Below are 20,549 nucleotides of genomic sequence, written 5' to 3'. Positions count from 1 at the left end.
TGGGCGGAAGAGACCAAGAGAGGTCATCATAAAACAATTGTATTTTTCTAAACTTTTTTAAGTTTATGATTTCCAGAAACGAAAGAATGTATATATAGTATATGTAATGTATATGTATGTTTGAAAAAAATGAAACAAAAAAAACTGAGATTTATAATGTGGCAGTTTGGAAGAAGGGGAGGTGAGTGGTGATATCCTTGCCCCGCACCCTTCCCACTGCGGACCGGGGGGGGGGGGGGGGTTGTGAGGGCAGGCTGATGTGCCAGTGGGGGCCAAGACGCTGGTGGTGAGGGGTGGCTTGTCCTCCTGACATGACTCTTATTTGGTCGTTATGGTAATGCCATAGTAACACTGCGGTAACACCATAGCAAAGCCACCAAATGGCGAACGAGCGCTAGGCCGCATCTTCCTCAAATGTCCTTGGTTCATTGTTTGAAAGGTGAAAACGTGTGACATTTACATACAAACTCTGACCCACTTGGGCCACGTTTACAGGTCAACCTCGCTCGGCAGTCAACAATCTTTGACTATTTAGAATGAATTACTTCCTGTGGGTCATGTGAAAACAACAAGTGATGTCATATAAAGGGGGACAGTTAAACTCTGGTGTAGGGCTTCCTTCCACTTGAAAAACAGCTCCTCTACAGGTTGCGCTTCCAGTCCACTTTGTATCTCTGTAGCTTGAACTAAAAGACCCCCTGAATGCTCCAACATCAAAGCCAAGGCAGTGTTTAGCAGAGAGGAAGCAGAGAAGTCTGTAAAAAAGTCAGGGAACACCCACTCTATTGTATTTACAGATGTAGGATCTTAATTTGAGCCAGTCTCCTACAGCAGGAAAATAATCATACAGCAACAGGACATTTGAATTATAATGTGGATTATAATGTGGATTATAATGTGGATTATAATGTGGATTATAATGTGGATTATATTGTGGATTATAATGTGGATTATAATGTGGATTATAATGTGGATTATAATGTGGATTATATTGTGGATTATAATGTGGATTATAATGTGGATTATAATGTGGATTATAATGTGGATTATAATGTGGATTATAATGTGGATTATAATGTGGATTATATTGTGGATTATAATGTGGATTATAATGTGGATTATATTGTGGATTATAATGTGGATTATATTGTGGATTATAATGTGGATTATAATGTGGATTATATTGTGGATTATAATGTGGATTATAATGTGGATTATAATGAATGGAGATTTTTGTAGCGTCTGAAAAAATTTCCGTAAGGGAAAAATCAAGTCTGAAATTTCAAAGTGGAAATGACAAACTTCAGAAGCCTTTTTATACCTCAAAAATACTACAAGTTTTAAATGTCCTGCATTGCAGGGGAATCAAATGAAGATCCTACATACAGTTTGTAGATGTCGGCCACAACAGCCCCCCCAAAACCCCAGCGTTGCTATCAAAACATGTTGTTGTGGTGTTGTGGTTGAGGTGGCTGTGATGTGTAGTAAACAAACAGCCTCTTTTGTACATTGTGTCGGGGTGAGGGAGGTGGGCGGGTTGGATATGTAGCTATAAATTAGAAACATGGGAGCTGTCTACACCCCATCGACGTGTCCCAACATTCACCCTATTCCCTATACAGTACACCACTGGTCAAAAGCAGAGCACTATATAAGGAATAGGGATCCATTTGGGATGCAGTTTGACTCCTCCATCCGTCTTAGATATGGGCTCCGGATCGTTCTGAGAGACAGAGAGAAGGAAGGGATTGACGGTTCCGTCAGACCAACTGATAAAGATTTATTAAATTCTCTTTTAAACCTTCTATTTATATCGAGCTCTACTTTAGTAACATCCTTCTGTATTTAAACGTTGTACTAATAACACGCTGTCAGACATGGTGGGGGAAAGTCCATTGTAGCCATTAACTAATGTTACATTTATTGTATTACTGAAAGAAAAAAAAAACATTTATATATATATACGATGAATATAAATATATCTATTTGTGATCTGCAACCCTTGGAATTAAGTTTTTGATGATCGATATTATGATTTCATGGGCGTCGGACTTAATGCTCTGTCGACCATTCCTGGGACATTTCTATACTCGTGTAGTGTTATTTCCTGTTCTGTCGATTTACTCCTCCGTTGGTTCCACTATTGAATGTAACTTCCAAAAACTTTTTATGTGAATTTCGTTTTATATATATATATATATTTAAAAAAAATATATATATATATATATAAAAATGTCAAAGTACAATGTATATGCAGTACACTACACAATGATAATATAGCAGAACGTTTCATCTGACATAATGCTGGACTTCAGAGCGTCACACCGATGCCAATACGACCAGGGAGGGTATTTTACGTAGGAACACGTGGGGAAGGTATTATGTGGAACACACCAGTGCCCTGCAGATAGACGTCCTCCAGATAAAAACCATGTAATCATTACTGGATCAGTCAGAACTCTTCGCACCAAGGCTTTTCACATCTGACGAGAACAAGAACACCAGGAGAGGAGCATCGCAGTCTGTCTTGTGTGCCAGATCAAATATGTTTTTTAAATATTGATTTATTTTGTTTTTATTCTTCTTCTCTCTCCTGAGGTGAAAGAGAGGGAGAGAGAGAGACTGAGTGAGGACCACGTGAGGGACTAGTGCTGAGAGTGGGTGGGGGGTGGGGGTGAGGGAGGGTTCTGAGTCAGATTGACAAGGCACACCCTGATCTGTGTTGGAGGAGATTTGTGACCTATACACAAGAGGAGGGTTGAGGATCCAGGTTTGAAGAATGGGAATAAGGGGACTCCTTATCCCTCTCCTCTCTGATTGGAGGACAGGATGGTACTGTAAAAATCTGAGCTCTCTTTCCTTTCGGAGTTCACCTTAGCCTCTTCTGCACATCAAGCTTCCCTACACCACAATGAGCTGCTACCCCTGGAATCAGGTGTGACTATCTGACAGGCTAGTCTACGGATGTTTCCCTGGAACCAGGTGTGACTGTATCTGACAGGCTGGTCTACGGATGTTTCCCTGGACCCAGGTGTGACTGTATCTGACAGGCTGGTCTACGGACGTTTCCCTGGACCCAGGTGTGACTGTATCTGACAGGCTGGTCTACGGACGTTTCCCTGGACCCAGGTGTGTCTGTATCTGACAGGCTGGTCTACGGACGTTTCCCCGCAGTGTGATGCAAGGTTCCAGATAAATAAACCCACTTTGCTGCATTCTTGTCCTCAGAGAAGACAGAACGGGTATCTTCACAGGTGGACAGAGGGACAGCTTTTTGTGTGTTAACATGTTAACAGGGTTAGTTATGCATGTAGCATAAATAATGAGACCTGAACCAGTAAAGTGTGTGTGTGTTATAGAGAAACACCCCTGTCAACCTCTAACCACTCAATCTGTTGTTGTCAAGTTGTCATTGCAAAGCTCAAGGGACTCTTGATGTGAAGTCACATCTACACTGGCACTGAGAGAAACTGAGACCTCATGTATTAAAAAAGACAAGCAAACAAATACATTTTAAAAACTATGATGTCACTCTACCAGAGATCTGGGAGCTGAGACCTTTAAGGGGTTTAACTTATCCTGATGATCTGATTCTACTGCTCTGTTATTTTGTTTTTGGTCTGTTTGAAACTTCCTTCCTGTTTAGATGCAGACTTGCTGGTTAACCCTGGGGGACGAGATGATAAAAACAGTTATAGGATGTGTCCTGTGCACAAGTTCACTACTGCTGTGAATATGTCGGTCTATCGGACTTACACGTTCACTACTGCTGTGAATATGTCGGTCTATCTGACTTACACGTTCAATACTGCTGTGAATATGTCGGTCTATCTGACTTACACGTTCACTACTCCTGTGAATATGTCGGTCTATCTGACTTACACGTTCACTACTGCTGTGAATATGTCGGTCTATCTGACTTACACGTTCACTACTGCTGTGAATATGTCGGTCTATCTGACTTACACGTTCACTACTGCTGTGAATATGTCGGTCTATCGGACTTACACGTTCACTACTGCTGTGAATATGTCGGTCTATCTGACTTACACGTTCACTACTGCTGTGAATATGTCGTTCTATCGGACTTACACGTTCACTACTGCTGTGAATATGTCGGTCTATCGGACTTACACGTTCACTACTGCTGTGAATATGTCGGTCTATCTGACTTACACGTTCACCACTGCTGTGAATATGTCGGTCTGTCTGACTTACACAAATAAACGTGCAGAAGTGAAATGTTAGTGCAGGGATCCATGTTTTTGTCGTTGAGCATAGAACATTGTTCATCATTTATATTCCCAGCACCGCTGAGCGGTGGTAGTGTGTCTGTGTGCTAATATTTGCTCTGAAATGGCTTAATTCTCATTTGAAAAAAAGAAAAAAAAAACACAACTCTGCAAGACTTTGATGTCATTGAGGACCTTACGCAAACATGTGTTTTAAGTGTGTAGATCTTGGGTTAGGATTTTGTCCCAAACAAGTGTGAAGCAGCCTTCACTATAGCTCTGTTACTGTCTGAGGCTAATTACTGTACCCTACCCGCTGCTCCTAAAGTTACGTATACCTCTGTGCACCCTAACCCAAAGCCCGCATCCAACACTCATTCCAATCAATGATGGCTTCCTGAAAATCCACAAGCTTCCTTACGAAAACCAAATGTCGGTTTCCTCGAACTTCCCGATTTGTTTACAACCTAAACCCTAATGCAAAAACCAGTCTCATCTGAATCCAGAAACCTCAGTCCAAAACCCAGTTCAGACCCCGTTTATCCTGTAGTACCCGAACCAGCTCTGAAACCCCTAATCCAGAAACCTCAGTCCAAAACCCCAACCCAGTTCAGATCCCGTTTATCCTGTAGTACCCGAACCAGCTCTGAAACCCCTAAGCCAAAATCACAGACCTACCTCCCCTATATAGTTTATCCATCTCCGTCCCCATCCTAGTTCACAACGCCCTCTGCAGTCCCCCAAAGCACAAAGGTTAGAGTGGTGTAGGAGTAAGCTGCGAAAGAGAAACCCTTCCATTCTGTTTGTGTCGGTCTGTCTATCTGTTTATGGCTTTTATAAATGTGGTGCTTTTGTATTCCGAATGTACAGATGCTCCTTCTTTTCTGTCTGTCAGAACGTTGTCAGAATGTTGTCAGAACGTTGTATTACTGGGAATTCAAAAACGATGACTCTTCATGTGCTTCAAACACATCTATTTCTGTTTTTTATTTCTTATTTTTTGGCAATTGCTCCAAGGTCATATAGATTAAAAGATGAGTAGGTAAACAAAAATACATAAATAAAGAGATATATTGATCAATTTCAAGAGATTACATGTTTGAACTGTTCAGAAACTGTAGTCTAACTTTGGGATTTGGTTTCTGTTCCCAGTTTTGTTCTAACTTTGTGTATGCTTTCAATGTGCTTCAGAAATACAGTAATATTTATTATGATCGTTAAATTATTATTACAGTTACCATGATTACTGCAGTTATTAATAAATATTTATTTCTTCAACGAGAGACTGGTGTCTTGGTCAACTGTTTGTGTGTGTGTGTGTGTGTGTGTGTGCGTGCGTGTTCGTAAAGTCATTAAAACTTGTTTTTCAACCACTTCACAAATTATATATAACAAACTATAGTTTTGGCAAGTCCGCTAGCACATCTACTTTGTGCATAACACAATACATTTTTCCATCAATTGTTTACAGACAGATTATTCCACTTATAATTCACTGTATCAAAATTCCAGTGGGTCAGAAGTTTACATACACTAAGTTCACTGTGCCTTTAAACAGCTTGGAAAATTCCAGAAAATTATGTCATGGCTTCAGAAGCTTCTGATAGGCTAATTGACATCATTTGAGTCAATTGGAGGTGTACCTGTGGATGTATTTCAAGGCCTACCTTCAAACTCAGTGCCTCTTTACTTGACATCTTGGGAAAATCAAAACGCAAGTATAAACGCCATGGGACCACACAGCCGTCATACCGCTCAGGAAGGACACGTGTTCTATCTCCTAGAGATTAATGCATTTGGTGCGAAAAGTGAAAATCACCCCCAGAACAACAACAAAGGACCTTGTGAAGATGCTGGAGGAGACAGGTACAACAGTATCTATATCCACAGTAAAACAAGTCCTATATCAACATAACCTGAAAGGCCTCTCAGCAAGGAAGAAGCCAGTGCTCCAAAACAGCCACGAAAAAGCCAGACTACGGTTTGCAACTGCAAATGGGGACAAAGATCGTACTTTTTTTTGAAGAAATGTCCTCTGGTCTGATGAAATAAAAATAGATCTGTTTATCCATAATGACCATCGTTATATTTGGAGGAAAAAGGGGGAGGCTTGCAAGCAGAAGAACACCATCCCAGCCGTGAAGCATGGGGGTGGCAGCATCATGTTGTGGGGGTGCTTTGCTTCAGGAGGGACTGGTGCACTTCACAAAATAGATGGCATCATGAGAAAATAAAATGTGTGGATATATTGAAGCAACATCAAGTCAGTCAGGAAGTTAAAGCTTGTTCTCAAATGGGTCTTCCAAATGGACAATGTTGTGGCAAAATGGCTTAAGGACAACAATGTCAAGGTATTGGAGTGGCCATCACAAATCCCTGACCTCAATCCCATACAAAATGTGGGCAAAACTGAAAAAGCATGTGCGAGCAAGGAGGCCTACAAACCGGACTCATTTACATCAGTGCTGTCAGGAGGAATGGGGCAACTTATTGTGGGAAGCTTGTGGAAGGCTACCCAAAACATTTGACCCAAGTTGAAAAATTTAAAGGCAATGCTGCCAAATACTAATTGAGTGTATGTAAACTTCTGACCCACTGGGAATGTGATGAAAGAAATAAAAGCTGAAATAAATCACTATTATTCTGACATTCTACATTCTTAACAAAGTGGTGACCCCAACCGACCCAAGACAGGGAATTTTTACTAGGATTAAATGTCAGGAATGGTGAAAAACTGAGTTTAAATGTATTTGGCTAAGGGTGTATGTAAACTTCTGACGTCAACTGTATACACAGGCAGGTATGGTGGATGTTACGTATGCCTGTAGGAGGAGGGAATGCAACACCCTGCTACAACTCAACGTGGAGTGAAAGAGGTATGGGACTGTAGGTGCGAGTAAGGATGACAAAGGCAGAGAGTGGTACCATTTACAAGGACTTTATTCCGTCACACTGTAATTTTGGGGAAACGGGGCTGGACGGAACCAAAGAAAGTAAATATCAAAGCCCCCTCTCTTACCTTACCTGCCTACCCACAACTTACCTAACTACCTAACTAGTACAAACAAGTTCAATAATCAAAACAGTCCTTTGGGCATAAACATACCTCCGCAGTACTGCTACAAAAACCAACATACTAATCATCTTTTTCCTAACAACAACCAACACAGGCTATCTCTCTTCTCTGAGCAAAATCATCTATTTTCTGAGCAACAGAACACTGGCTTATATTGCTTCAGAAGGAGTCTGATGGGATACAGCTGTATCTTGACGAGGGGGCGGGGTCAGCTCCAATTAGCCATGGAGTCGACCAATCAGCTGCTTGGGAGATTCCAGGAAGCCATTTCCTGAAGCACGTACAAATACACAAACCACAACACAGAAACTGGGGAACGTAACAGTGGAATAGTACCTTCTAACGGAAACGGAATAGTACCCATTGTCGCTCCCAATCTGTATCTCTTTTCTAATAGCCTTTAGTTCAGTGTGCTGACAAAGTATAGGGGCTCCCAAGTGGTTCAGCGGTCAGAGGCACTGCATCTCAGTGCTAGAGGCATCACTACAGACCCTGGTTCAGCAGTCTAAGACACTGCATGTCAGTGCTAGAGGCATCACTACAGACCCTGGTTCAGCAGTCTAAGACACTGCATCTCAGTGCTAGAGGCATCACTACAGACCCTGGTTCAGTGGTCTAAGACACTGCATCTCAGTGCTAGAGGCATCACTACAGACCCTGGTTCAGTGGTCTAAGACACTGCATCTCAGTGCTAGAGGCATCACTACAGACCCTGGTTCAGTGGTCTAAGACACTGCATCTCACATCTCACTGCAGACACCCTGTTTCGAATCTAGGCTCTATCACAACCGGACGTGATAAGGTGGTGCATAAGGTGGTGCACCACCTTAGGGTGGTGCTGTCCCTTAGGGTGGCACTGTCCCATAGGGTGGCGTTGTCCCATAGGGTGGTGCTGTCCCATAGGGTGGTGCTGTCCCTTAGGGTGGTGCTGTCCCATAGGGTGGTGCTGTCCCATAGGGTGGTGCTGTCCCTTAGGGTGGTGCTGTCCCTTAGGGTGGTGCTGTCCCATAAGGTGGTGCTGTCCCATAGGGTGGTGCTGTCCCATAGGGTGGTGCTGTCCCTTAGGGTGGTGCTGTCCCTTAGGGTGGTGCTGTCCCATAAGGTGGTGCTGTCCCATAGGGTGGTGCTGTCCCATAGGGTGGTGCTGTCCCTTAGGGTGGTGCTGTCCCTTAGGGTGGTGCTGTCCCATAGGGTGGTGCTGTCCCATAGGGTGGTGCTGTCCCATAGGGTGGCATTGTCCCATAGGGTGGTGCTGTCCCATAAGGTGGTGCTGTCCCCTAGGGTGGTGTTGTCCCATAGGGTGGTGCTGTCCCATAAGGTGGTGCTGTCCCCTAGGGTGGTGTTGTCCCATAGGGTGGTGCTGTCCCATAGGGTGGTGCTGTCCCATAGGGTGGCACTGTCCCATAGGGTGGCACTGTCCCATAGGGTGGCGCTGTCCCATAGGGTGGTGCTGTCCCATAGGGTGGCGCTGTCCCATAGGGTGGCGCTGTCCCATAAGGTGGTGCTGTCCCATAGGGTGGCGCACATTCGGCCCAGCATCGTCCGGGGTAGGCCGTTATTGTAAATAAGAATTAGTTCTTAACTGACTAGCCTAGTTAAAATAAAGGTTAAATAATATATTGTGGTGTACGAACCACCCAGGTTGAAACCCAGATGGTCACAAAGACAGACAAGAACCTCATTATAGGGATACACATCTGCATGTACAGTATTTTCTATCTACCTGCTCACAGCAGTCAGTCAGTCTTCAGTCTGTCAGATGCCATTGCACTCAGTCAGTCAGTCTGTCAGTCAGTCAATGGAGTCAGAGCACAGCAGAGCTGATGCCAGCTCCAGTCCCACAGAGAGATACACTTAGAAACAATGAGAGAGATACTGAGAGACACATAGAGATACTGATACTGTTCTGGAACAGAACCGTTGTTTTAAAAGCATGGGAACTGGTTAATAGCTTTATTTTATGTTCCAGGCATTTTGTTCCAGTCCCTCAGGAAATGCAACAAAGTGTCTATGCAAAGCCCTCGCTCTGTCACTCAGAAACAGTGTCTGCCTGCCAGCTGAAACTCTTAAATCATAAGGGTTTGTGTGTAGATTACCTGCCCCTCCCCCTCCGAAGCATAGGCTACTGTACTGACGTTACCCTAGGCTACCGTACTGATGTTACCATAGGCTACCGTACTGACGTTACCATAGGCTACCGTACTGACGTTTCCATAGGCTACTGTACTGACGTTACCATAGGCTACCGTACTGACGTTACCATAGGCTACCGTACTGATGTTACCATAGGCTACCGCCGTACTGACGTTACCATAGGCTACCGTACTGACGTTACCATAGGCTACCGTACTGATGTTACCATAGGCTACCGTACTGACGTTACCATAGGCTACCGTACTGACGTTACCATAGGCTACTGTAGCCTACTAACTTCACGTAGCAGGCATAAAATGAATGCCCGAAACTAGATCTCAACTTGCTGGTCTTGACGAGAAGGAAAAAAAAACAGTTGGGGGAGGTTCTCTTCTGTACTGTTCAACCAATCCAGTAAATGTGGAGGAGGAGCTAAGATGAAGTGTCGCCTTGTTAAAGTCCAAAAGTGGAAGTTGCATCACAGGCGCTCTTTGCATTTCCCCTGAAAACCGGAACATCTAGTTGTTGGGAAATTGGCAGAGAAGTGTGATTCAGAAATGAGGAAGAGACATTGTTTATCTGGAAGAACTTTTTCAATGCTAGTTGAGGATACTATAGTTATCATATTTCACATTGTGTTTCATTAACTACAAAATTCTGGTGCCACTCTGCAAACACAAGCTAGCTCTGGTCCAAAGTTATCCGAAAATCAGAAGTTTAAATGCATTCAAAGTTCCTTCATAGAAGCCGCTCCTCTGTAGGTAAAATGATGTAATAATAATGCCTAATTCAGATCATTCATGTCATAACAAGATGCCCAGCGCTTCAAGCCAAGCCTTCCCTTAGTGAAGTTATTTAATGTCGAGCTAAATGTAAAAATCAAAATGATTACAGAGGTTTAAAAAGGAACAGAAAGGAACGATATAAACTGTTACTTTTTGGGGTGTTCGAACCAGTTAAGAACTTTATTTTGGAAAGGAACAAATAAATATGCTTCTGTTCAGAATTAATCGATTGGAAAATCATTTCGGTTCCAACCCCTGACTGACAGAGATACTGAGAGAGACACTGAAAGACAATGAGAATGACACAGGGACACAGAGAAACTGTGAGACACTAAGAGAGATAGAGACATTGAGAGAGTTACTGAGAGACACAGAGAGACATTGAGAGAGATACTGGGAGACACAGAGAGACACAGAGAGACATTGAGAGAGACACTGAGAGACATAGAGAGACACAGAGCGACACAGAGAGACATTGAGAGAGACATTGAGAGACACAGAGAAACTGTGAGACACTAAGAGAGATAGAGACATTGAGAGAGTTACTGAGAGACACAGAGAGACATTGAGAGAGATACTGAGAGACACCGAGAGACACAGAGCGACACAGAGAGACATTGAGAGAGACACTGAGAGACACAGAGAGACATTGAGAGAGATACTGAGCGACACAGAGAGACATTGAGAGAGACACTGAGAGACACAGAGAGACATTGAGAGAGATACTGAGAGACACAGAGAGACATTGATAGAGATACTGGGAGACACAGAGAGACACAGAGAGACATTGAGAGAGACACTGAGAGACACAGAGAGACACAGAGAGACATTGAGAGAGACACTGAGAGACATAGAGAGACAGAGCGACACAGAGAGACATTGAGAGAGACATTGAGAGACACAGAGAAACTGTGAGACACTAAGAGAGATAGAGACATTGAGAGAGTTACTGAGAGACACAGAGAGACATTGAGAGAGATACTGAGAGACACCGAGAGACACAGAGAGACACAGAGAGACATTGAGAGAGACACTGAGAGACACAGAGAGACATTGAGAGAGATACTGAGAGACACAGAGAGACATTGATAGAGATACTGAGAGACACAGAGAGACACAGAGCGACACAGAGAGACATTGAGAGAGACACTGAGGGACACTGAGAGACATTGAGAGAGACACTGAGAGACACTGAGAGAGATAATGAGAAACACAGAGACACAGAGAGAGACAGAGAGACACAGAGGGAGACACTGGGAGACACTGGGAGACAAGAGATACTGAGAGAGGCACTGAGAGACAGTGAAAGAGACAATCAGAGAGACAGAGAGACAACGAGAGACAACGTGAGAGACACTGAGATATACTGAGAGATATTGAGAGAGACAATTGAGAGAGACTGAGAGACAGAGATAGATAGAGACTGAGGGAGATACTTAGAGACAACGAGAGAGACAGAGACAGAGAGACACTGAGACACTTAGAGACATTGAGAGAGACACTTAGAGACAATGAGAGAGACAGAGAGACACTGAAACAATGGAAGAGACACAGAGACACTGAGCCTGCGAGAGGGATGATGTGGTTTGATACCGATTTGTCTTCTCTCCCCTCAGGGACACAAGAGGGAGTGCTCCTGTCTGTCTCCACGGCGCTCATTTAACTAAACAAAACAAATGCTTCATCGATCCCCTCGATCCCTTTTCACCGCAACAACCAGTGAATGTACACTCACACACATATACACACCGGTACACACAGACATGTTTGTACACACACACACACACACATATACACACCGGTACACACAGACATGTTTGTACACACACACACACACACACAACACATGAGGAAACAAACGGCCCACTCCACCTCACAGCATTGATCCCCCTCCAAACCACTGTGTCACCCCCTCCTATTGTATACAGACAATCTAGTAAACTAGCCACTAAGGTCTCACTGCTACACATTTTTATCTGGAAGAATGAATGGTGGTGTAGATGAGGCTGGGTGTAGTCATGTTATAGATGGTGGTGTAGATGAGGCTGGGTCTAGTCAGGTTATAGGTGGTGTAGATGAGGCTGGGTCTAGTCAGGCTGGTGGTGTAGATGAGGCTGGGTCTAGTCATGTTACTTCTGGCGCCGACAGAGATGGCCGCCTCGCTTCGCGTTCCTAGGAAACTGTGCAGTATCTTGTTTTTTTACGTGTTCTTTCTTACATTGGTACCCCAGGTAATCTTAGGTTTCATTACATACAGTCAGGAGGAACTACTGAATATAAGAGCAACGTCAACTCACCATCATTACGACCATGAATATGACTTTCCCGAAGTGGATCCTGTGTTTTGCCTTCCACCCAGGACAATGGATCGGATCCCAGCCGAACCAAAACAACGACGCCGTAAAAGGGTCAAACGAAGCGGTCTTCTGGTCAGGCTCCGGAGACAGGCACATCGTGCACCACTCCCTAGCATACTACTCGCCAATGTCCAGTCTCTTGACAACAAGGTTGATGAAATCCGAGCAAGGGTAGCATTCCAGAGAGACATCAGAGATTGTAACATTCTTTGCTTCACGGAAACATGGCTCACTCGAGAGACGCTATCGGAGTCGGTGCAGCCAGCTGGTTTCTTCACGCATCGCGCCGACAGAAACAAGCATCTTTCTTGTAAGAAGAGGGGCGGGGGGGTATGACTTATGGTTAACGAGACGTGGTGTGATCATAACAACGTACAGGAACTCAAGTCCTTCTGTTCACATGACTTAGAATTCCTCACAATCAAATGTCGACCGCATTATCTACCAAGGGAATTCTCTTCGATTATAATCATGTTTTCCCCCCCATGCAGACACATCGATGGCCCTGAAGAAACTTTATTTGACTCTATGTAAACTGGAAACCACATATTCTGAGGCTGCATTCATTGTAGCTGGGGATTTTAACAAGCCTAATCTGAAAACAAGACTCCCTAAATTCTATCAGCATATCAATTGCGCAACCAGGGCTGGTAAAACCCTGGATCATTGTTATTCTAATTTCCGCGATGCATATAAGGCCCTCCCCCGCCCTCCTTTCGGAAAAGCTGACCACGACTCCATTTTGGAGTTGTTGCTTCCAGCCTACAGACAGAGATGAAAACAAGAAGCTCCAGCGCTCAGGTCTGTTCAACGCTGGTCCAACCAATCTGATTCCACGCTTCAAGACTGCTTCGATCACATGGATTGGGATATGTTCCGCATTGCGTCCAACAACAACATTGACGAATACATTGATTCGGTGAGCAAGTTCATTAGAAAGTGCATCGGTGATGTTATACCGACAGCAACGATTAAAACATTCCCAAACCAGAAACCTTGGATTGATGGCAGCATTCGCGCAAAACTAAAAGCACGAACCACTGCTTTTAACCAGAGCAAGATGACCAGAAACATGACCAAATACAAACAGTGTAGCTATTCCCTCCGCAAGGCAATTAAACAAGCTAAGCGTCAGTATAGAGACAAAGTAGAGTCGCAATTCAACGGCTCAGACACAAGAGGTATGTGGGAGGGTCTACAGTCAATCACGTATTACAAAAAGAAAACCAGCCCCGTCGTGGACCAGGATGTCTTGCTCCCAGACAGACTTAATAACTTTTTTTGCAAGCTTTGAGGACAATACAGTGCCACTGACGCGGCCCGCTACCAAAACCTGCGGACTCTCCTTTACTACAGCCAACGTGAGTAAAACATTTAAACGTGTTAACCCTCGCCAGGCTGCAGGCCCAGATAGCATCCCCAGCCGCGTCTTCAAAGCATGCCCAGACCAGCAGGCTGGTGTGTTTACGGACATATTCAATCAATCCTTATCCCAGTCTGCTGTTCCCACATGCTTCAAGAGGGCCACCATTGTTCCTGTTCCCAAGAAAGCTAAGGTAACTGAGCTAAATGACTACTGCCCCGTAGAACTCACTTCTGTCATCATGAAGTGCTTTGAGAGACTAGTCAAGGACCATATCACCTCCACCCTACCTGACACCCTAGACCCACTCCAATTTGCTTACCGCCGCAATAGGTCCACAGACTACGCAATCGCAACCACACTGCACACTGCCCTAACCCATCTGGACAAGAGGAATACCTATGTGAGAATGCTGTTCATTGACTACAGCTCAGCATTTAACACCATAGTACCCTCCAAACTCGCCATCAAGCTCGAGACCCTGGGTCTCGACTCCGCCCTGTGGTCCACCCACACAGACAGCTTTGTGAAGAAGGCGCAGCAGAGCCTCTTCAACCTCAGGAGGCTGAGGAAAGTCAGCTTGTCACCAAAAGCACTCAAACTTCTACAGATGCACAATCAAGAGCATCCTGTCGGGCTGTATCACCGCCTGGTATGGCAACTGCTCCGCCCACAACCGTAAGGCTCTCCAGAGGGTAGTGAGGTCTGCACAACGCAACACCGGGGGCAAACTACCTGCCCACCAGGACAACTACACCACCCAATGTCACAGGAAGGCCATAAAGATTATCAAGGACAACAACCACCCGTGCCACTGCCTGTTCAGCCCGCTACCATCCAGAAGGCGAGGTCAGTACAGGTGCATCAAAGCTGGGACCGGGAGATTGAAAAACAACTCTCTCAAGGCCATCAGACTGTTAAACAGCCATCACTAACACAGAGAGGCTGCTGCCTACATACAGACTTGAAATCATTGGCCACTTTAATAAATAGATCACTTGTCACTTTAATAATGTTTACATATCTTGCATTACTCATCTCATATGTATATACTGTATTTTATACCATCTATTGCATCTTGCCTGTGCTGCTCGATCATTGCTCATCCATATATTTATATTTATATATTCTTATTCCATTCCTCTACTTAGATTTGTGTATATTAGGTAGTTGTTGTTGAAATTCTCTCTCTCTCTCTCTCTCTCTCTCTCTCTCTCTCTCTCTCTCTCTCTCTCTCTCTCTCTCTCTCTCTCTCTCTCTCTCTCATCCACAACAACTTGACAACAGCCAGTTGAGTGGTGAGAGTGTGTTGATAATATGGTTTTACCTCTACCAAGTCTGAAAAATTAACTTTCATAGACAGCGTGAGTTGGGGTGGGCTTTCTACGTTTTGTTCTATGTTTTGTATTTCTATGTTTTGGCCTGGTATGGTTCCCAATCCGAGGCAGCTGTCAATCGTTGTCTCTGATTGAGAACCATACTTAGGCAGCCTGTTTTCCCACTATGGGTTGTTGGTAGTTATTTTCTGTTTAGTGTTTTTGTTGCACCTTACTGAACTGTTCGTTTGTCAGTTTGTTGTTTTTGTTCAGTATTCATCTTTATTAAAGTTATTATGAATACGGACCACGCTGCACTTTGGTCCTCTTCTCCTTCGTTTCTCCAATCGTTACACACAGACACATACACACAGACGCACACACACCTACGCACACACACACTAGCGTTCTCTCTCCTCGCTAAGCTAACCCGGTGGTCGGAGCAGGCTGCCGGGCAGACAGCAGAGGCAATAGCTACGTCAATTAATTCCCCAGCAATAAAGCACATTAGCAAGCCTTCACTATATTAGCCAGTGGCGCAAACCCTCCAGCTAAGGGCTGGCAGATGTGTTAGCGATCTCTGGGCTAGGCTCACACACACACACACACACACACAAACACACACACACGTGAACATATTGGCAATGTGGTTTTACCTCTACCAAGCTAAATACAATCACACACTGCAAACACACACTCGCACATTCCCTCAGAGTTGGGGGCAGATTAGTACTATTAGTACTAACACAGGGCTGACTGTTAGGACTAACACAGGGCTGACTGTTAGGACTAACACAGGGCTGACTGTTAGGACTAACACAGGGCTGACTATTAGGACTAACACAGGGCTGACTGTTAGGACTAACACAGGGCTGACTGTTAGGACAATACAGGGCTGACTGTTAGGACTAACACAGGGCTGACTATTAGGACAATACAGGGCTGACTAATAGGACAATACAGGGCTGACTAATAGGACAATACAGGGCTGACTAATAGGACAATACAGGGCTGACTATTAGGACAATACAGGGCTGACTAATAGGACAATACAGGGCTGACTAATAGGACAATACAGGGCTGACTATTAGGACAATACAGGGCTGACTATTAGGACTAACACAGGGCTGACTAATAGGACAACACAGGGCTGACAAATAGGGCAATACAGGGCTGACTAATAGGACAATACAGGGCTGACTAATAGGACAATACAGGGCTGACTAATAGGACAATACAGGGCTGACTAATAGGACAATACAGGGCTGACTATTAGGACAATACAGGGCTGACTAATAGGGCAATACAGGGCTGACTAATAGGACAATACAGGGCTGACTAATAGGACAATACAGGGCTGACTATTATGACAATACAGGGCTGACTAATAGGGCTAATACACTGCAGCCCCTGTGTATTGTTCCTCTCCCCATGATTACACACCAACATAACAACCCAGATCTCCTCTTCTCAGGCCCCATGTTACGGACTCAGAGAGAGAGAGAGAGAGAGAGATACTGGCAAAGCATTAATACTACTCAGTGATGCGGTAAATTAATTTTGGATTGCTTCTCTGGGTTCGAATCCCCTCAAAAAAATTGAGGGAAAAAAAGAGATTAAGGTTTTAATTATACTTGGTAATTCATTCCACAAAATAAATCCCTGCTAAAACAGTCTCTTCTGAGGCGGCTGCGATGTGTCAGGCGTTTCACGGGTGAGGTTATTTTAAGACACTTGACACATAGGCACGCACACACAAACACACACACACACACACAATCTCACACATGCACACAAGTCCTTCAGTCATGTTTAAAGCTGTGCAACCTCTTCCTCTGGACTGCACTATAACACCCAATAACACTTCCTATTTCTAAAGACAACAGATTAATCAGGGAGGCACCCAGGCAGATGTTGGATGGGAGTGTTAGTCTATCGAAGGGAGCATCCCAAATTGCTCCCTGTTCCCTATATAGTACAAGGATCAGGGATCTCAAACTGGACTACCAAAAAAGTTATCTCTGGGTTCACAACATCAGAATGGCACAAGCTTGACAATGGAATCCCCACTGGTTGCATCATTTCAGTGATCCTTGCCATGGGATGGAAGAGGCACGCTGACCAAGTCTGGCGTGTGACAACCTCCTATCAGAGCCTTCATAGAAGACATGACTGTGACAACAACATCCTTCCCAGGGAGTATGTGGATTCTGAAGGTGTTAGAGAACCTTGTCACCCGGGCCCGGATGAGCTTCAAGCCAGCGAATTCTAGATCCCTGGTACTGAAGAAGGGGAAGCCAGCGAATTCTAGATCCCTGGTACTGAAGAAGGGGAAGCCAGCGAATTCTAGATCCCTGGTACTGAAGAAGGGGAAGCCAGCGAATTCTAGATCCCTGGTACTAAAGAAGGGGAAGTCAGCGAATTCTAGATCCCTGGTACTGAAGAAGGGGAAGCCAGCGGACAAGTTCGCTATTTAAGACACACAGATCCCATCCTTCACAGAAAAACCGGTAAGGAGTTTGACTGAGGAATACAGCATGTGGTATTGTTGTGAAATTGTTCGATATTTTACTGCACTGCGCTACAAACACAAGCATTTTGACTACACCCGCAACATCTGCGAAACACATTATTTAATTTGATGCTGTCATCACGGCACAGCTATGGCACACTGCCGGTGGGCAAGGTGACTCCTGGAAGACCTGGCCTTTGTAGCCTACACAGGTCTTCTCGCAACAGCTCAAGACTGGCAGTTGAAAGTTGACCTGGGAAAGCAGCTCAAGACTGGCAGCTGAAAGTTGACCTGGGAAAGCAGCTCAAGACTGGCAGCTGAAAGTTGACCTGGGAAAGCAGCTCAAGACTGGCAGCTGAAAGTTGACCTGGGAAAGCAGCTCAAGACTGGCAGCTGAAAGTTGACCTGGGAAAGCAGCTCAAGACTGGCAGCTGAAAGTTGATCTGGGAAAGCAGCTCAAGACTGGCAGCTGAAAGTTGACCTGGGAAAGCAGCTCAAGACTGGCAGCTGAAAGTTGACCTGGGAAAGCAGCTCATCACAGCAATGACACTCAGGCCAGACATTATGCTTCCTTCCAAAACCAAGTGCATTGCAAGATGTATTTTTCAAAATCTTGCATCCCAAATTGTACCCTATTCACTAGATAGTGCCTTACCCTGGTAAAAAGTAGTGCACTTTATTGGAAATAGGGTGTCATTCTGGACGTGACCTGCTGTAAGTCTTAGAGACTTTCTGGGACGTGACCTACTGTAAGTTTTAGTGACCTTCTGGGACGTGACCTGCTGTAAGTGTTAGTGACTTTCTGGGACGTGACCTACTGTAAGTGTTAGTGACTTTCTGGGACGTGACCTGCTGTAAGTTCTAGTGACCTTCTGGGACGTGACCTGCTGTAAGTGTTAGTGACTTTCTGGGACGTGACCTACTGTAAGTGTTAGTGACTTTCTGGGACGTGACCTGCTGTAAGTGTTAGTGACTTTCTGGGACGTGACCTACTGTAAGTGTTAGTGACTTTCTGGGACGTGACCTGCTGTAAGTTCTAGTGACCTTCTGGGACGTGACCTGCTGTAAGTGTTAGTGACTTTCTGGGACGTGACCTACTGTAAGTGTTAGTGACTTTCTGGGACGTGACCTGCTGTAAGTTCTAGTGACCTTCTGGGACGTGACCTGCTGTAAGTGTTAGTGACTTTCTGGGACGTGACCTACTGTAAGTGTTAGTGACTTTCTGGGACGTGACCTGCTGTAAGTTCTAGTGACCTTCTGGGACGTGACCTGCTGTAAGTGTTAGTGACTTTCTGGGACGTGACCTACTGAAAGTGTTAGTGACTTTCTGGGACGTGACCTACTGTAAGTGTTAGTGACTTCTTTTTTTGTAACAATTTATTTTACAGTCCTCTAATTTTCTGGAAGTTACTTAGTTTAATTACATAATTATTACCAATGAATTGCTTCTCAGTCACACTTCTCAGGACGTTGTGGGAACATATGCTGTATATCTAATTGCATTTATATAGTCATTTTCACGAAGCAGTTTTCCATTGAAAAGCTCTCCTTTTGCTGGCTTGTCTAAGGAACAAAATGATCAAGATTTCTCCTGTACCCCATTACTCATAGTGGGCATCTCCTCCACTACCTGGGAGACTAGCCCCAACTGAACCCCCTTCTGTACCCCATTACTCCTAGTGGGCATCTCCTCCATTACCTGGGAGACTAGCCCCCACCTGAACCCCCTCCTGTACCCCGTTACTCATAGTGGGCATCCCCTCACAAGTCTGAGGAAATGGCTCCCCAGATCTGTCCTGACCTCCTACAACATTATTTTTCTGCTGCATAACAGACTATGTTCCCCTCTGGTACAAGCTGCAACTCCGTACCCTCAACAAGGACAACTTGTTCCTCAGCAACAGGTTCTTGTGACTGCTCTAACACTGTCGGCCCACCTCTTCCTACATCAGTGGGCCCAGGCGTTACGATGACCACCTGCAACCCTCCCTCTACCTTCTCCCTTTTCGTGCAAGTATGTTGCTTATGGCCAACATTTCCACACTTAAAACACTGTTGACTATCCATACTAGAATAAGACAAATACAGTCTCTTGTCATACTTGACTTTAAACGATAACTCCAAAGCCTGCTCCGGTGAGTCCAAAAACAGAAACACCTGTCGCCGAAAATACATAACCTGTTTCAGAGCCGGGTGTTTGAAACGACATAACCTGTTTCAGAGCCAGGTGTTTGAAATGATATAACCTGTTTCAGAGCCAGGTGTTTGAAACGACATAACCTGTTTCAGAGCCAGGTGTTTGAAATGATATAACCGGTTTCAGAGCCAGGTGTTTGAAACGACATAACCTGTTTCAGAGCCAGGGGTTTGAAATGATATAACCTGTTTCAGAGCCAGGTGTTTGAAAAGATATAACCTATTTCAGTGTCAGTTGTTTGAAATGACATAACCTGTTTCAGAGCCAGGTGTTTGCAACCCAAAGGGACAATCTTAATTGCACTTGCAAAGTTCCCAAACTGCAATAACTCGCGCTTCAATAGTTCATTCTAAATCTTTACCCTTGTTGATGGAGAAAAAATGTCACAACTTGAATAAACAAGTTGGGGCTCAGGGTAGCCTAGTGGTTAGAGCGTTGGACTAGTAACCGGAAGGTTGCAAGTTCAAATCCCCAAGCTGACAAGGTACAAATCTGTTGTTCTGCCCCTGAACAGGCAGTTAACCCACTGTTCCTAGGCCATCATTGAAAATAAGAATTTGTTCTTAACTGACTTGCCT

At 44.6% G+C, this 20,549-nt stretch overlaps 1 long non-coding RNA gene across 1 annotated transcript; it reads left to right on the top strand.

Annotated features, from left to right (window-relative positions):
* Positions 1 to 2,229: 2,229 nt before the first annotated feature.
* On the top strand, positions 2,230 to 5,515 carry LOC116357454 (uncharacterized). Its single transcript, XR_004205436.1, has 2 exons — positions 2,230 to 3,080; positions 3,130 to 5,515. It is a non-coding gene; the product is annotated as an uncharacterized LOC116357454 (long non-coding RNA).
* Positions 5,516 to 20,549: the final 15,034 nt, after the last annotated feature.

Source organism: Oncorhynchus kisutch, linkage group LG25, assembly GCF_002021735.2.
Source record: "Oncorhynchus kisutch isolate 150728-3 linkage group LG25, Okis_V2, whole genome shotgun sequence".
In the NCBI taxonomy this organism is placed as follows: Eukaryota; Metazoa; Chordata; class Actinopteri; order Salmoniformes; family Salmonidae; genus Oncorhynchus; species Oncorhynchus kisutch.
The sequence above is the reverse complement of the archived record's forward strand: the minus strand, read 5'-3'. Positions and strand labels throughout refer to the sequence as shown.